At 44.3% G+C, this 18,077-nt stretch overlaps 1 long non-coding RNA gene across 2 annotated transcripts; it reads right to left on the bottom strand.

The window, feature by feature from the left end:
• Positions 1 to 940: 940 nt before the first annotated feature.
• Positions 941 to 15,765, bottom strand: LOC118155284 (uncharacterized). 2 transcript variants are annotated; one of them, XR_004745545.3, is made up of 4 exons: positions 14,479 to 15,765; positions 10,739 to 10,788; positions 9,750 to 9,918; positions 941 to 2,461 (listed from the first exon to the last, which is right to left on the bottom strand). It is a non-coding gene; the product is annotated as an uncharacterized LOC118155284 (long non-coding RNA). The 2 variants fall into 2 exon arrangements; XR_008482511.2 differs by having other exon boundaries at positions 10,739 to 15,765.
• Positions 15,766 to 18,077: the final 2,312 nt, after the last annotated feature.

Here is an 18,077-nt window from a genome sequence, read left to right as displayed (position 1 = left end):
AACTGCATGTATTGCTCCACGCTTACTTTCTCACATAAAAAAATGTGTTATGAATCTTTCCATGTCAGCACTATAGGGCTACCTTAGTATCTCTCTCTCTGTCTCTCTCTTTTGTTGCCCAGGCTGGAGTGCAGTGGTGCAATCTCAGTTCACTGCAACCTCTGCCTCCTGGAGTTCAAGCGATTCTCCTGCCTCAGCCTCGCAAGTAGCTGGGATTACAAGCGTACACCACCATGCCTGGCTAATGTTTTTTATTTCTGTAGAAACGGGGTTTCACCATGTTGGCCAAGCTGGTCTCGAACTCCTGACCTTAAGTGATGAGGCCAAGGTGGGTGGATCATATTAGTTTCTCTCTCTCTCTCTCTCTCTCCCCCCCTCCCTCCCTCGTGCGCGCGCATGTGCATGTTGCCCAGGCTGCAGTGCAGTGGCACAATCTCAGCTTACTACAACCTCCACATCCCAGAATTCAAGCGATTCTCCTGCCTCAGTCTCCCAAGTAGCTGGGATTACAAGCAAACACCATCATGCCTGGCTAATTTTTTGTATTTTTGTAGAGATGGAGTTTCACCATGTTGGCCAGGCTGGTCAAACTCCTGAGCTCAAGTAATCTGCCCACATCTGCCTCACAAAGTGCTGGGATTACAGGCATAAGCCACCGCACCCAGCCACTTACCTTATTCTCTCTTACTGCTGCATGTTGCTAGGTAGTATTGGAAATATCACGTTTTTGTTTTAAACTCGGGTTTCCTATAAACTCCCAGGAAGCAAGGCAAGAGAGGAAAATATTTCTAAGTATCTGGGACACTAGTTGGTACAAAACAGATTCAAGGGGGGTTGTTCCTTCAAATTCCTGAGACTCCCAAGGTCAAGGTCATCAGTTCCGCTCCCCTCGTCCCTCCCCGCTCCCCACTCCCGCCCCCACCCTAGATTCAATGGACAACATGCTATCTATCACCTGCTGACCACCAGCCTTTCCACTCTGGGGCAGCGCTTCTCTCCCTAAGTCACTTCTGACTTCTCAGCCAGTGACTAAGATCTTTCTGGCTGCCAAGGACAGACAGGACGTGAATCCCTTCACCGCAAAGACAGAAGTATTTTCTTGAGTTTCTTTCTTTCTTTTTGAGTCTTTGGAAAGAGAAAAGGAAGGAATCTTCTTTCAAGGCCCGAACAGTTTTACAAGTTGCGTGCTCACGGCAAACAGCATCTCTCATTCTGTTTATGTGTTTCTGCCCCACAATTCCGAGTGACTCAGATGACAAAAAAAAAAAAAAAATCCAGGCCTGGGGGAAGGGAACCCACAGGGGTGGTTGTTGCTTTTCATGTTGTGAGGCTGGAAATCGATTTTAACCTGAACTACATGTTTGCATTTTTCCCATTTCTCTGCCTTCTCTCTGTCACCTCCATGGCATCCTGGCATCCAACTTAGCTTTTCTATTGCAAATAGCCAGGCTGGGATTTGAATGAAAGCAGAAGCTGTTTCCTCTGCTTAGGACCTGCAGACAACTGCATCACCATTTGAGCGACTTTGCAGACTTACCACCAATTGAGAATAAAGAACTTACCTGATGTATGCCATTTGATTAGAAGAAAACTATGAAATAATAGATAACAACTAAAGAGATTTCTTGTTGTTCATGTATGCATAAGAAACTTCTTTATGTGTGTCTATTATTTTGTGAAGGTCATCATAAGATGAATACCTGGCCTTTAGATTTTTGTACCTTTAGGCTTGAGCAAGCATACAATAACAAAGAATCTACAAAAAATAAAAAGCAATCAGGACAACCTTACCGTAGATTTTTGACCCTTGAATAATTCGGAACCCAAAACCTACAAGAGCTACATTCCAGCTGAGACAGGGAGAAATTATTCTTTCACTGCAAGAATGTCTAAAAAACATCAACTGACAAATTTTCAACACAAGTATCGAGTTTATTGAATGACAGTCATTGTTACTTAAAACAGACGGCCATGTTCCATTTTGACTGCAGGGTCGTGCAGTTTTTCTGGTTTTAAAACTGATGGCATTCAATGTGGCCCAGGAAAAGAATTCTCCCAGACATTTTCATAATTATCTGTATTTAAGTTCTCATCTTAATAAAGAAGTCCTTTTTTCCCTCTGCCTCATTGATAGCATTTTACCTGATTGCAAAAGTGACACCTGTGCATTGTAAACATTTTGGAAAATCCTGAAAATCACAGGAACGAAATAGACAGATCACTTGTTTCTCCAGCATCCACCAATGACTATTACTCACATTTTAATACTTAGTCTTCAAGCTGTCCTTCTCAATATGAATATATTCATATTCTTCATAAAAATGAGAATATGCCATTTTTGCTTTTTCAGAAACCATTGAAAATCTTCACCGTCGTGGTTGCAAGCAGATGCCATCCAATGCTGCGCCATCATTTTTTCCACCGATTCTTTCCTCCTCGGCATTTGGGCTTCTCCCAGTGGCTATTTTAAACATGGAGTTCATGGTTATAGGCATGAAGACCGCAGAGTCTAACTCAACTCACTCTAAAGTGACACTTCTATCCCCGTGACCAAGAAATCTCCTGGTGGGGAAAACATGATAGGAAAATATTTCACACACTTTTGGGTCGGGGCTGGCTCGACTAGACTCTAGTGCAATTATTAACATTTCCACTGTGAGCTCCTTGCTGGCTAGGTATACATGCAAACAACTGACCAGGGAAGGGAAAAGTTCTCTCTTGAGTTTTGAACATACATTCTCTATGAAGGTACGCTTGCTCTCATTCCCTAATGGATAAGGAAAGCTCATTTGAACTCTCATATCCTTTTTTTGCTCTGAACTCCAACATTATAATGTTTCTCTCAAATGCCCCCTTTCCCATAAAACTTTCACCCACTTCCCCCCCGCCACCACCATCTCTCTTAGCCCAGACCCCACAACATCCCGGATCTGCTCCTCTCCTGGAGTAAGCATCATTATCTGTTATCTTAGGGCTATTTTAAACAAACTCCTTTTATCTTTTCTCCCAGTTTTTTTTCCTCCATCAGAGTTTACCTCCGATTCAACTTGGTAGCCCCACACAGTAGGCACTCAATAAATATTTGTCAAATGATTCTTTCAAGGCATCTCGGTCACAGCACTTTTTCTGCATTTAGGTCTCTCACAGGCTGGAGGCCACAGTTTAACAAAGCCAGGGCAAGGTCAGAGGGAGGCCGAGAAGGCGCTTTCAAGTTGAGTAATGAAAGGCGATGTTAATTACTGACATGGGCCATTTAGAAGGAAGAAAAATGCTATCTCTTATTAATTTTGCTGAAATGGACACACTCTTGTCAGTGGCTAATGGTTAACAAAGCCATTCTTTGCTGAAGGACAGGGCAGGAAAACCTCAGTTACGAAAGGACCAGAGCAGCCACAGTGCAGAAACTTCCTGCCCCTACACGCCTGCACCCGCCAGAGATAACGTCTTTCACCATTTTCCCCTCATGTATAAAGTTAGAAAACCATCAAGGAGAGGCTAAAAGCTTCATTTCTACCAAGATGTTTATGATCGGCTTACAGGGAAGCCAAGCTCCAGCGAAGGACACAGGAATCAAGTTTACATTTTAAGGGAGGGAGGCGGAAGGTAGAAATAGGGGGGGAAATCAGCTTGTGGAATGGGAATTCCTCATCCTGTTAGCGGGCAACACTGATTTAATCAAGAAGAAAGGGTTTGTTGAACAGACACTCTCCCTGTGATTTCAGCCTGCTGGATAATCTTGGTGGAAGTTCACAAATGCGTCTCAAATGCTCCCAGCCTTTCAGTCTGAACACGGTTTTGGCAGTTGTGAACTTCAAGTGGACCCATTTAAGCTGATCAGAGGAAACAGGCTGACAGTGAGCTGATTAGAAACCTCTCAGAGACCCTTCTTTAAAGAGGGAAAGGAGTTCTTAACTTTTTTCCATCATCTTTAGAGAGAGACACAGGGGTGGGTAATATAAAAGAAAGGTTGGGAGTAGGGTAGGAGTGGGGGCTGTGGGGGAAAGGAAAACGTCCATTTTAGAACCGAAGAAAAACAACTGCCTTGCCAGTGCTTTCCCAACCTCCTCACTCTTGTCAATTTCTGCTTTGAAGGGATGTTTGAAGATAGCAGGAAAGGAAATCATGAAATGATATGGCAAGGATGAGTGAGACTTAAAGAGACGAATGTAAGCTGTTTCCTTGACCCAGGCTTATCTGAGGCCTGCCAAGAAAATAACCATCTATCAGAGACCCATAAATAGGAACATGGGAGTAAAATGCTGCTTCTAATGATTAAGCTATCAGTGAGTTAGTTTAGAAAACAACCATCTGAGACATTCTAGGCCTAACAGATGCACACAAAGGTGTACTTTTGTCTCCAGGGATGGGAGGTAGGGGTGACTTCTCTAACAAGCTGAATGATTTTTAGGAAGGAAGAGCTCCACTTGAGAAAAGTTACAAACATATGAACACAGAAGGAATGTATCAAAACCTCTCTGGGGAAAATAAGAGTTGCTGACAATAATACACGTGCAGGGAGAAATTCCACTGCAAAATCTAAATAAATGAGAAAGCTACCTCTTTGCTAGCTGCAAAGCCCTTATTAGCAACAAAAACTTCAGGTTAAGCATTTGCTTTCCAAACTGATACCCCACAGTTAACCTAAAATAGGGAGGCAGCCAGGTTTCTCACTGGGGCCCTGGAGAAAAAGTCTGCAAACCTGATCCCTGCTGAAATACCCCAGGAAGAACCAGATTCTCCTGGTTACAGCCCTTACGATCACAATAGCAGTTTCGATTCCAGACCTTGAACTGAAGATGAAGTTTACAAATTAGCTTTGAATAAATATTATGCTTCCAGTCTTCAGGGAAGAGCCACAGCTCTGAAGGAAGCCAAATTAGAAAAAGACGCAATTCAGCTCCTAAACACACAGAACCAAGCCCAAGTGGACCTAACCTGGTATGTTTCTCTTCTTGCTCTCTCTACCAAAATAGCATGGTGATATCATGCTTTCATTCGTCCCCCAAAACCAGCCACCCTGCCCTCCTAAAAATAGCTTCATGCACTTCTAAAGGGAACAAAGGGGGAGTCAAAATATTTTTTGAAATAAACTTTTTTTCACTTAAACTGTCAAGCAATAAAAGTCAATCTTTTCTTTCCTGTTTACTTTGTCTCCCAGATTCTGTGTGTGTGTGTGTGTGTGTGTGTGTGTGTGTCCCAAAGTCCCTCTGAAAATCATATGAGAAGGAAAAACCTTTTCCAAAATAATTTATGTAGTCCGACTTCTGAGGCCTTCTTATGTTTGTAAATTTTCTCTTTGTTCTTTGCCAGTGAATGTACCAGACTCAGGATTAACCAAAGACTTGTTTAGGAGTCCTTTGAAAACTATAAGCATATTTGTAGGGAAGAGGACTGATTTAAAGAGACTGCTAGATATCAGGCACTTAGATCAGTGGTTCTTGAGGCTGTTTGAGCCTCCAGACACTGTAACACTTGGAGATACAAAGGCTTTGGACTCACTAGGGACCTGTTCAATCATTTAAGTCAGGCCCAACCATCTGCATCATCCAAAAGAAACCCAGGTAGCCAGGTATGGTGGCTCATACCTGTAATCCCAGCACTTTCAGAGGCTGAGGTGGGAGGGTCCAGGTCAGGAGTTTGAGATCAGCCTGGGCAACATGGTGAAACCCTGTCTCTACTAAAAATAAAATAAAATTAGCCAGGCACGGTGGCAAGTGCCTGTAATCAATCTCAGATACTCAAAAGGCTGAGGCAGGAGAGTTGCTTGAACCCAGGAGGTGGAAGTTGCAGGGAGGCAGAGGTTGCAGTGAGCCAAGATCACACTACTACACTCCAGCCTGGGTGACAGAGTGAGACTTCATCTCAAAAGAAAAAAAAAAGTTAGCTGGGCATGGTGGCATGCACCTATAGTCCTAGCTACTTGGGAGGCTGAGGCAGGAGGATCACTTAAGGCCAGGAGTCAAAGGCTGCAGTGAGCCATGATCATGCCACTGCACTCTAGCCTGGTCAACAGAGCAAGAAAATGGGGTAGGGAGCTTGAAGGGAGGTAGTGACGGTTAATGAGTACCAAAAAAATAGAAAAAATGAGTAAGACATACTGTTTGATTGCACAACAGCGGGACTATAGTCAAGAGAAACTTAATGTATATTTTAAAATAACTAAAATAGTGTAATTGGCTTCTTTGTAACACACAGGATAAATGTTTGCGGGGATGGATACCCTCCATTAATTGCCTGCCTGTATCCAAACATCTCACAGACCCTAAAAATATACATACCTACTACATGCCCACAAAAATTAAAAAATACATTTTAAGTTAAAAGAAACCCAGGTGACCCTGAAGCTCATTCAGCATTAGGAAGCACGCATCAGACTTGACATGAAGGCCAGTGTTCCAAAGAGCAAGCTCTCATGTCCCTCTCCCTACACCAAAAAGCGGTAACTTGTCCCAGCTCTTCTGGACACAGCAGACACCAGCTATTCCAGCTAGATTCATGATTTCAGAACAGCCCTTAAAGTAACTTAGCATCTCTCTCCCACTTCCTTCATTTCTCATAAATTGCTATAGGCTGTCTTTGATCTTAGAGTAGACTCCCTATAAAACAAACAAAAAAAAAAAAGGCCAAGTAACTGAGATTAAAAAAAAACTTTACTCAAGAATCCAATAAAAGATGAGTGATCCCTGCCAGAAATAGGAGATTTCATTCAGTAAGTCTTAAGACAGAGGGAGGGCAATGGTTCATCCCTTGTTTGAGCCAAACTTACCCCCTAGTTAGGAAGGTTGGCTGTCATTTACCTGAGAATTACATTAGAAAAAAAGAAAGACAAAAAAAAAAAGGTGCTTTCTAAGAATAAAACTGTCTCTCTTTTGGAGGTCTTCTTAACTTTGTCAGAGTGCTTCTACCTCTATTGTCTATTTTTGTAACTAATAGCATGAGTAACTACATATTTGTTCGTTTTGTTTTGAGATGGAGTCTCATTCTGTCTCCTTTGGCTGTAACACTGTGATGAGATCTTGGCTCACTGCAACCTCTGCCTCCTGGGCTCAAGCAATTCTCGTGTCCCAGCCTCGTGCGTAGCTGGGGTTACAGGTGCACGCCACCATGCCAGACTAATTTTTGTATATCTGGTAGAGATGGGGTTTCACTGTGTTGCCCAGGCTGGTCTCAAACTCCTGGCCTCAGGTGGTCCACCAGCCTCGGCCTCCCGAAGTGCTGGGATTTACAGTCATGAGCCACCGTATCTGGCAATATTTATAGATAAGATCTATTAACCAAGCAATATTTTTTTTGAGATGAAGTCTTGCTCTGTCGCCCAGGCTAAAGTGCAGTGACACAATCTCAGCTCACTGCAAACTCTGCCTCCTGGGTTTAAGTGATTCTCCTGCCTCAGCCTCCCGAGTAGCTGGGACTACGGGTGCATGCCACTACACCCAGCTAATTTTTGTATTTTTAGTAGAGACGGGGTTTCACCATGTTGGCCAGGATGGTCTCTATCTCCTGACCTCGAGATCCACCCGCCTCAGCCTCCCAAAGTGCTGGGATTACAGGCGTGAGCCACTGTACCCAGCCAACCAAGCAAATTCTAATATTGTTGTCAGTCCTTAGCTTGAGAGAAATATAGGATAATTTTCATGGAATTATGAAATTGGTTTCTAAGTATCAGTATATTTATAATTTATTTTTTAAACTTAATTTATCTAGTGAAATATCACCAGTATGTTTCACTTGATAATTTATTTTTAACTTAATTTTTACTTTACCAAGTCAAATGTCTGTCAGAGTTACTTTAAAAGCATTAAGCCTTTGGCCTAAGTCGGATTGAGGTAGGGCACGTTTTCAAACTTCTGTCTCTGATCAATGCTTCTCCTAAACCACTACAAGTAAATGAGAACTTCAGCAACCTTAAAGATACGACAGAGTAAAGGACGTTTCAGCGCCTCCCCTGGTAAACCAACGATTTCTATTTTCCTTGACTCACTGTCAGTGATGATGTAGACTCGATATGTAATTATACACTTAGATTCTTGTGAAATTACAGAAATGGCTTCGTTGTCTGGGGTATTTCACAAGGTTGGTGGTCTCACAGCCAAGGAGAAGAAGGACGCGGATGCTCAAAGAGTGAGGTTAAGAGCAGAAGTTTAATAAGCAAAAGAAAGGGAATAGCTCTCTGATGGAAAGAGGGGTCCCAGAGAAATGGGTTGCCAGTTCTGCAGTGAAATGCAGGGATTTTATAGCTGAGCTGGTGAGGAGGCGCTGCCTCATTTACATAGGGCGCAAAAGACTGGTTGGACCAGGTGTGCCATTTGCATAGGGTACGAATTTCTGGCCGCCCCCACCCTAATCTTTTATTATGCCTGGCCTGCACCATGTTGCCCATTCCTTTACTGTACACGTGGTAACAAAAAAAAAGGGAAGATGGAGCTTCCACGTTGGATATTCCTGGTCCCCAGGTAGCCCTTTTCTATTGGCACAGCTGCCGGCATTCCCCCATGCAAGCTTCTAGCTTGCTTATCTATATTTGCAGCTGGATTTTTCAGGCTGCTTTTCGTTAGAAAAAAATAATTTCTTGGGCTGCTTTTTTGTTAAAAGGGAAGCTCTGCCAAGGACTCTGTTGCCCTCACTCTCTGCCTAACTAATTTCTTTCTGCCCCCTGTATCATTACCTTGCATGTGGTCTCCTTCAAATGAAGTATCTCTACCTCCTCTGAACCTTCCCAGCAATCTTGGTTTCCAGCCTTTTTTTCACACCCTTGGGTTCTGCAAGTGCCCCCTAAGTTCTCTCAGACTCCTCCAAGAATTTAGTGAAATGCCCAGTACGAACAAAGGAACAAGGGCAGGATAGTATCTATAGTCTACAGCGATTCAGAAAACCAGAGAAGGAGAGATCCCTCCAAAACAGCTCACCAGGAAACCTTAATGGCGGAGACAGGTCCTTTGTTGTTACTGCTGTTGTTGAGATAGGTTCTCATTCTTTCACTCACTCTGCCACCCAGGCTGGACTGCAGTGGTGCAATCATAGCTCACTGCAACCTCGAACTCTGTGGCTCAAGTGATCCTCCCTCCTCAGCCTCCCAGGTAGCTGGGACTACAGGCATATACCACCATGCCCAGCTAATGGTTTTTATTATTATTTTGGGGGAGATGGGATCTTGCTATGCTGCCTGGGCTGGTCTTGAACTCCTGGGCTTAGGCTATTCTCCCACCTTGGCCTCCCAAAGTGCTGGGATTAGAAGCATGAGCCGCTGTGCCCAGCCAAAGGAGACAAGTCTTGATGTGGGCTTTAAAGCATGGATCAGGATGCAGGAAGGAATTGCTGGCTTTGCATCAGAAAGTATTCCAGGTTTATCTGGAACAAGAACAAGCATAGGGTGTGGTGGAGGCACCTCTGGGAGGGAAAAAGCAACTAGAAGACTCTTCTCATTTGAGAGACAGGTCTGTGGGAGACTCCTAGAAATAACGTTTGAAGGAAGAGGTGGCAGAAAACCCAATAAAGCCTGAATTCCAAGGTGAGGGTCTTTGAAATCATCAGAAAGACCACTGAGAGCCATGTCTGGCTTTTAAAGAGAGTGACATTTAAGAGGTTTAAGTTGGCAGCCATATGCAAGATGTGTCAGATGGGGTGAATAAGCAAACTGGGTGAGAGGCAAAAGGGCCTCGACCAAGGTTTGTTGATAAGTATGTTGACCAAGACTGAGTCAAAAGTCTTGCTAAAGTCAAGCTAGATTAAATCTGTCCCTTGCCTTTTACCTAGCAGGCCAATCAAGGTCTCCAAGGAAGAGATGAAATTCCTTAGAGCAGGTCTTGGTTATGAAGCCAAGTGAGTTGTGATTCACAGTTTGTGTCTGAGATGGGCTCACATGCAGATGTGCTGATTATTTTCCTCCTTCCACTGCCAGCCACTTCCTGGCCAAATTGTCTAAAAACAAGAGAATCACAGAGTGTTAGCACTGGACATAACCTCAGGAATCATGTGTTTCCTATCATGCACTGGTACATTACTTTGCACTGAGAGCCAACCATGTGACCAGAACTGTGCTGGAGAAGGGAAATGGAACACAGTGATCTCGTGGGAAGCAGAAGCACCTCACCACTAAGCACTCCACTTCCAAGCACCCCAGCTAGTCTGACTCCTTCATATACAAATGGGTAAACTGAGGCACAGACACACCAAGTGACCTATCCACAGTCACACAGGTATTTGCAGATCCAGGTAAAATATGCAGACAGGCCAGGCATGGTGACTCACACCTATAATCCCAGCATTTGAGGAGGGCAAGGCAGGCGGGTCACTTGAGCCCAGGAGTTCAAGATCAGCCTGGGCAACACAGCAAGATCCCATCTCTACGAAAAGTAAAATACAGTTAGCCAGTTGTGGTGGTGCATGCCTGTAGTCCCAGCTACTCAGGAGACAGAGAAGGGAGGATTGCTTAAGCCCAGGAGTTCAAGGCTACAGTGAGCTATGATCACAACACTGTACCCCAGCCTGGGCATCAGAACAACACCCTGACTCTTAAAAAGAAAATGCAGACAAATAGAAATATACATGTAGACTTTATATATATGTGATATATGTGCGATATATACATATGTCTTTGTGGGTATGTATGTAAATATATATGTATATATTATATATAAAGATTCTACGGTCATTGTAACTATCAAAGAGTTAATAAGTGGACACCCTAGTGTGGTAAACAGTGCAGACAGCAAAGCTTCCCTTTGATTCATTTACTTACAGGAAACATATTAATGATCTTTGTCACGGAGCTCCCTAAGGAGAAGTCACCTGGGAACAGACGGGGAAATTTTAAGCAGCACGACCATTTATTAACACTCCCTCCCGCCCCTTAAGTACCAGTAACTACAAAGCATTCCACTCTCAGAATATACTTTCCCATCCTGGGATGTTTTCACTTAAAACAGGCAAGAATTGGTTGCATTCTGCACCAAGGGGCAGCCCTGCTGAATTAGGTCCTGTGGCTTGTTTCCAAGGTATAGCCACCAAACCTCTCCATTCACAGGATTTTTGTGGATTTGGTATTATCTCTGAACAAGGGACCAGGCTCTGACAAGCTGCAGAAATCACTCCTTTCTCACAGAGTAATGAGAAGATTGGAAAAGCCATTTAGTAATAATTTGATCGGCCAATTTTCCTCACCAGTGGGCCTTAGCACAATTGCCTTAATCTCTCCCCTGGGTTGGAGGGTGTGTGGCTGATGGGGACTCCGGTGGCGTCTGTGTGGCAGGATGCACACACGCAGAGCTTGCTGCTGACAGAGCCGGAGCAGTGGCCCTGAAGGGCTTAGGGAAAATACTTATGTTTCAGCTACAAACAAGGCCAAACCTGGAGGTGAAAAGACAATCAACAAAGCCACAATGTTGATACTCTTGAAATGGAAAACAGCTGTCTCCGAGGGAAATGTTGGCTATTCCTCTGTAGCACGGAGGCTGTGTGGCAGCCACTCACCTGCCCGCCTGATCTTCTCAGGAGATCAGTGTTCAGGAGAGAGGGAAACACAGGACAGAGTGACAAACCAGGCAGAGTCTACCTGAGAGAAGAGCAAAGGGGAGGGAGAGTAAAAGGAAAAAGCATAAAGAAAGAAGGAAGAGCAAGCAATTCTGGAAGAGAAATACTCCCAAGTTAACAGAATGAAGCAACCATATCGTACTGCATGAACGAACAACCTGGAACTTGGTGATGGTGATCCCTCAAAAGATCTCAGAGGAACCAAATATGATTCCAGCCTATTCTAAAGAAACTCGGTCAGTTATAGAAAAAAAAAAAAAGGTCTTTGGCAGAGTGAGGCCAATTGCAGGAGTATTCAACTGAAATGCATATGGTTTGGATGACTTTCAGCTGAAATGAAAATTTAGGATTTCAAGAGGTATACTTAAGAGGTTTGTTTTTTTAAAAAAAAAATCTCAAAAGATAGGTTAAAAGGAGAGGAGGTAGAAGGAAACCAATTGTATCAGCAGGGGAGCGGGTAAGGAAGAAAACAGGGAAGGAAGAACACGATGCAAAATTCAAGTGAGACCAGCACGTTTTCAGCGAGAAAGCCCCAGTTTTAGTTTTCAGTTTTTGTTTTTGTTTTTTGAGACAGAGTCTCGCTCTGTCACCCAGGCTGGAGTGCAGTGGTGTGATTTCGGCTCACTGCAAACTCCATCTTCCAGATTCAAGAGATTCTCCTGCCTCAGCCTCCCAAGTAGCTAGGACTGCAGGCATGCACCACCACACACAGCTAATTTTTAAATTCTTAGTAGAGACGGGGTTTCACCATGTTGGTCAGGCTGGTCTTGAACTCCTGACCTCAGGTGATCTGCCCAACTTGGCCTCCCAAAGTGCTGGGATTACAGGCATAAGCCACCACATTCAGCCAGTTTTTAATATTTAACAAATCTTTTTTTTTTTTTAAGAGACAGGATCTCACTCTGTTGCCCTGACTGGCATGCAGTGGCACAATCAGAGCTCACTGCGGCCTCAACCATCTGGCTCCAGCAATCCTCCCACATAGCTGGGACTACAGACGCATACCACCAAACCTGCTAATTTTTTTTAATTTTTTGTAGAGATGGAGTCTCACTGTGTTGCCCAGGCTGGGCTCAACTGACCCTCCAACCTCAGCTTCCTTAAGTGCTATGATAACAGGCATGAGCCACTGCATTTGGCACAACAAATGTTTCCATAGCAAAAGAGCTCAGAGTACAAAAAGGTTACACCATCAAGAGGAGTTCAAAAATTCTAGACAGTAGTTTCCTGTGTGGAGCTTAGAAAAGAGAGGCTAACTCCTGGATGCAGATACATGGGCAGCCCAAGCTCACTATGAGGCCGTATGTGAACCTCCAGTCCCAGAGGCCAGCAATGAGCCCACATGGGCAATGCCCTTGCAGAGCCACGACACGTTCCTGAATTAGATTTGTGCATACACTTCCTTGATTGTTGCCCATGATGTCCCAGGATGAGGGAGAACAAGATGCATTTGTCCTTTTGTGACAGAGGGTCACAGAAACAAGGAGCCAGGGTGAGGAGGGAGTGGAAGAAAATTATATGTTTGAAGGAAGAAGATGGAGAGGCAGTAAAGATGAACATTAGAGGAGGAGGGGGAGAGAATACAGTTCTAGAATTTCTAAATTACCCTTGGCGCAAAGATCTGGTTTACCACTGAAACAGTATAATTATAAAGTTGGCATGAAGGAGACCAGGGATCTAGTTACTAATTTCTTACTAGCAATAGCATCAAAACCTTCTCTGCTGGTAGCTGGTCTCTTGACAAAAACCGTGTGTCTCGTACATGATGTGACCTATAGGGAGAACTGGTTTTAATCAGGCTGATCTATACAATGGAATGCAGTTGTGGTCTCGCTTCTCAGATGTCGATCCGAGCAGAGGAAAAAGTGAGGGTTGGAATTGTCAAAGTAACTAAGTGGGGGAAAATACTTTACATAAATGCTCCCTTGTCTTGTAGATGCAGTGTATAGGCTAAGTTTGTCAGAAAATTCAGGGGGAACCCTCTGGTGGATTTGAGAAAAATTACCAGAAACATTCCTGTCGTTCATGATTTTTGGACCAGATTCTGCCCGGCCTCAAAAAGGAAATTCTGGCTTGGTTACAGCCTTAAATGGGTGCTCAAATCCCCTGAACATTTGCTGCAAAAGTACTTTCATCCTTACTCCATTTTGGTTAATAAGAACACCAGGCATCAAAGTCACATCCTGGCCTTATCCCTGTTTACCTTGGCAGTGATAGATATAGCCAGAGTTCCAAAGAAGATTATTCATTTCTAAGGTACAAAATTCCCCTCTCCCCACTGCCTTTTTTGTTTGTTTCCAGAGATAGGGTCTTGCTCTGTTCCCCAGGCTGGAGTGCAGTGGTGTAATCATAGCTCACTGCAGTCTCTAACTCTTGGGCTCAAGTGATCCTCTCGCCTCAACCTCCTGAATACCACCATGCCCAGGTGATTTTTTTCTGTATGTATTGTAGAGATGAGGGTCTCACTATATTGCCCAGGCAGTTCTTGAACTCCTGGCCTCAGTTGATCCATCTCAGCCTCCAAATGCACTGGGATTACAGATACAAGCCACTGCACCCAGACCCTTTTTTTTTTTTTTTACAAATTTTACAGAATTTATACATTGCAGACTTTCTGTCTAATTACTTTTGTTTCCTAGGGAAATGCTAAATTGCAAATGTAGGGTTTTGGATTTATTATTTATTTATTTCAAGACAGGGTCTCACTCTGTCACCCAGGCAGGAGTGCAGTGGCAGCGTCACAGCTCACTGCAACCTTGATCTCCTGGGCTCAAGCGATCCCCACACCTCAGCCTCCCGAAGTGCTCAGATTATGCCCATGGGCCACCACACCAGACCCTGCAAATGTAGATTTTTGAAAAAACAACTGCAACATTTTAGCCCTTTTTTAAAACCAGAATCCCTAGTTCTTTCCCAATATAACTAACCAGCCAGTGATTCCTCACTCACCCCCTTTTAAATGCAAATCGTCGGTGGGAGGATTAAGTCACCACGGAGCCCACAGGGACCTGGGCTGGGAAGGGAAGTGGAGGGTATGGAAAGCCAGTGGAAAGCGAATCTGTGGATAGCCCGCAGGGCAGATGTCGGAGGCTTGGGGAGCCTGGGAAAGGAGGTCTCTAAAAGGAACTTCATCCCCTTTCTCCTAGGGCTCAGATGATGCTAGAATCCTGCCCGAAAATGCAGATAATTCTGGCTCACTTTTGTGTTACTGCAGGTGCTTAGACCAGAGGCTGGAAAAATAACAGTAACGACAATAAAATTCAGTGTGTCCTTGAGGCATTCTAATGAAATAATATTAAATATATCATTAAATACTATTCATTGATTTATTTTTCCCCCTCACAAAAGTATATCCACCACCTATTAGGAACTGTCCAGAAATTGATGAGGAAAAAATAATTTTTCTTTTTTTTGAGATGGAGTTTCACTCTTGTTACCCAGGCTGGATTGCAATGGCACCATCTCGGCTCACCGCAACCTCCGTCTCCTGAGTTCAGGCAATTCTCCTGCCTCAGCCTCCTGAGTAGCTGGGATTACTGGCACGCGCCACCATGCCCAGCTAATTTTTTGTAATTTTAGTAGAGATGGGGCTTCACCATGTTGACCAGGATGGTCTCGATCTCTTGACCACGTGATCCACCCGCCTTGGCCTCCCAAAGTGCTGGGATTACAGGCGCCTGGCCGGAAAAAAATGATTTTTGTGCTATAACTAACCATATCACAATACACACTAGTATAAGCAAAGAACATAAAATAGGTCATCATGGGGACACTGGAATTTATAATTCTAGGGGCGACATGAAAGCTAGGCCTGAAAGAATAACGATAATTTTGCTGAACTAATAGACTGTGGAAGAGAGTACTGGCCTGGCTGATTAGGAAAATGCCTGTTCTGCTCTCCCTTCTTTTTTTTTTTTTTGAGACGGAGTTTCGCTCTTGTTACCCAGGCTGGAGTGCAATGGCGCGATCTCGGCTCACCGCAACCTCCGCCCCCTGGGTTCAGGCAATTCTCCTGCCTCAGCCTCCTGAGTAGCTGGGATTACAGGCACGCGCCACCGTGCCCAGCTAATTTTTTGTATTTTTAGTAGAGACGGGGTTTCACCATGTTGACCAGGATGGTCTCGATCTGTTGACCTCATGATCCACCCGCCTCGGCCTCCCAAAGTGCTGGGATTACAGGCTTGAGCCACCGCGCCCGGCCTTCTGCTCTCCCTTCTAAGCACACGCAGCTAAGCTGTTTTCCAGCCGTTGTTTTGCCGTTAAGTGTGGGCATGTGACTGAGTTCTAACCAATTAGAACGAGATGCCAAGGGATGTGTAGCTTTTTCAATCCTGGCCATAATATTCTCCTTCATGCACTTCTCCGTGTCCTTTCTCCTTTCATTAAGTAAAATGGAGATGATCCCTAAGGACATCTTGGAAGCCATATTTGAAGATGGTAGAGCCTTGGGCCCCACTTAACTGCTCAAAGACTGGGGAGTGGGAGCCGTTTCATCAGCACGTTCAGCCACAGAACGCTGTTAGGTGAGCAAAAAACCGGTTGTCTGAGCCAACGCCCGTTTGTCTATGGGTTGCAGCAGTTGGTCCGCCTAACTAAGGAAGTGCTGAGAGCGGAGGACGTGGAACGACACCATGCTAAGGTACACGGCGCCTTCCCGGAGGTACAGGAGAGGTGAGAAAGGTGGTCTAGGACCAGGTCATGAATGACATGATAACTAAGTTTTGACTTTTTCTTGTAGGCCAGTGGTTCTCAACAGCGGCAGTTTTGCCTCCTAGAGAATATCTGTCAAAGTCTAGAGACATAGTTGTTTGTCTTCACCACGGGAAGGTGGGAGGAAAGTGCTGAAGTGAAGGATGCTGCTGATCATCCTGCAATGCCCAGGACAGCCTCCCCATCAGAGAATTATCCGGGCCATGTGTCGGTAGTACCGAGATTGAGAAATCCTGCTATAGGCAAAGAGACACTAGGAACAATTCTTTTTTTTTTTTTTAAGCTAGAGACAGGGTCTCGCGTTGTTGCCCAGGCTGGTCTTAAACTCCTGGACTCAAGCAATCCTCCTGCCTTGGTCTCCCAAAGTACTATGAGCTGTTGTGCCCAGCTACAGCAGTTCTTAAGAGGAAAGTAACATAATCATATTTGCGTTTTAGATAATTTTAACAACATAGAGGACTCATTGAAGGAGATGGGAGATGAGAAAAACAGTTTCATACTTTGTTTAAGAAGGATATATTATATGTACTTGATGTATGGATGTACATATGGATGTACATCAAGTACTATGGATTTGAAGGTGAGAGTCCAGCAAGGGAAATAATAAAGGACCTTTATGGGACTTGGGAAGACTCAAACTCTGGCCTTGGGTCTACAGACCCAAGCCAGACCAGCCTGGCCAATATGATGAAACCTCATCTCTACAAAAATATAAAAAATTAGCCAAGTGTGGTGGCAGGCACCTGTAATCCCAGCTACTCAGGAAGCTGAGGCAGGAGAATTGCTTAAACACAGGAGGTGGAGGTTGCAGTGAGCCAAGATTGTGCCACTGCACTCCAGCCTGGGCAACGAGTGAGACTTCGTCTCAAAATAATAATAATAATACTCATCGAGTGCAAAGGTATTCACAGCATTAATAATATTTACAAATCAACAATATTAAAGTGACCAAAAGCAGGCTATTAAACAACCATATGATAGAATCACATTGATATAAAACTGTACACATCTAATAAGAATAGAAAAATTTAAATTGGTAGAAAACAAAAGGCAATTATGGTTGTCTCTGGGTGATGGGATTGTATATGATTTTCACTTCTTGGTGAACCTGCAAGGATTCAGTTTCTTTTCTCCCCTCCCCCACCCCCCGCCACTTTTTTTCTTTCAGGTTTCCAGCACCTCAAGGGTCCTTTCACTTTAAAAAAAATTTTATATTACGCAATCTTTATCTGTACCTTATAGTCTAAGGCTATCAATCAAACTTCAGTAAGAACAATTTCAGCATCAACTAATGAACAGTAGCTAAACCAGAGAGCAGTCAAAAGTGTTTTAAAGGGAGTAGCATCACTGATGTTCAAGTCTCTGGGTGTTCAGGGCCCAGCTATAAGGAAAACAGAATCAAACCAGCAGGTGTCCTGCAGCCAAGCCCTCCCATTATGATCCGCCTCCTCCCTGGGGACCCTGGTGGCCCACAGACCCTCTGGCACTTCCAGGCCCCTGTGGGCTGCAGGTGGAACTCCAGGAGACAAAGGACCGCTCAGAAAAGGATGGAAGTTGGCCTCGCAGTCAGCCAGCTTCTGCCTATTATGGTCATCTTATTTCCAGAGCTCTTGCTATCTCAGTGGACGTGGCGGCCATTCAGTCTTCCCAGGCTGATTTCTCACAGAAGAGGATCTCTCTCTGAAAACTGTCATTCTCCAATTCCTGGGCAAAGTCTTGGGACACATCTTTTCACAGAGCTTGCAGCGGCCATCCGATCTTCTCAGGCTGATTTCTCACAGAAGAGGATCTCTCTCTGAAAACTGTCATTCTCCAATTCCTGGGCAAAGTCTTGGGAC

This window comes from Callithrix jacchus, chromosome 7 (genome assembly GCF_049354715.1).
Source record: "Callithrix jacchus isolate 240 chromosome 7, calJac240_pri, whole genome shotgun sequence".
Lineage (NCBI taxonomy): Eukaryota > Metazoa > Chordata > Mammalia > Primates > Cebidae > Callithrix > Callithrix jacchus.
Note: the sequence above shows the minus strand (reverse complement) of the source record. Positions and strands in the feature narration are given on the sequence as shown.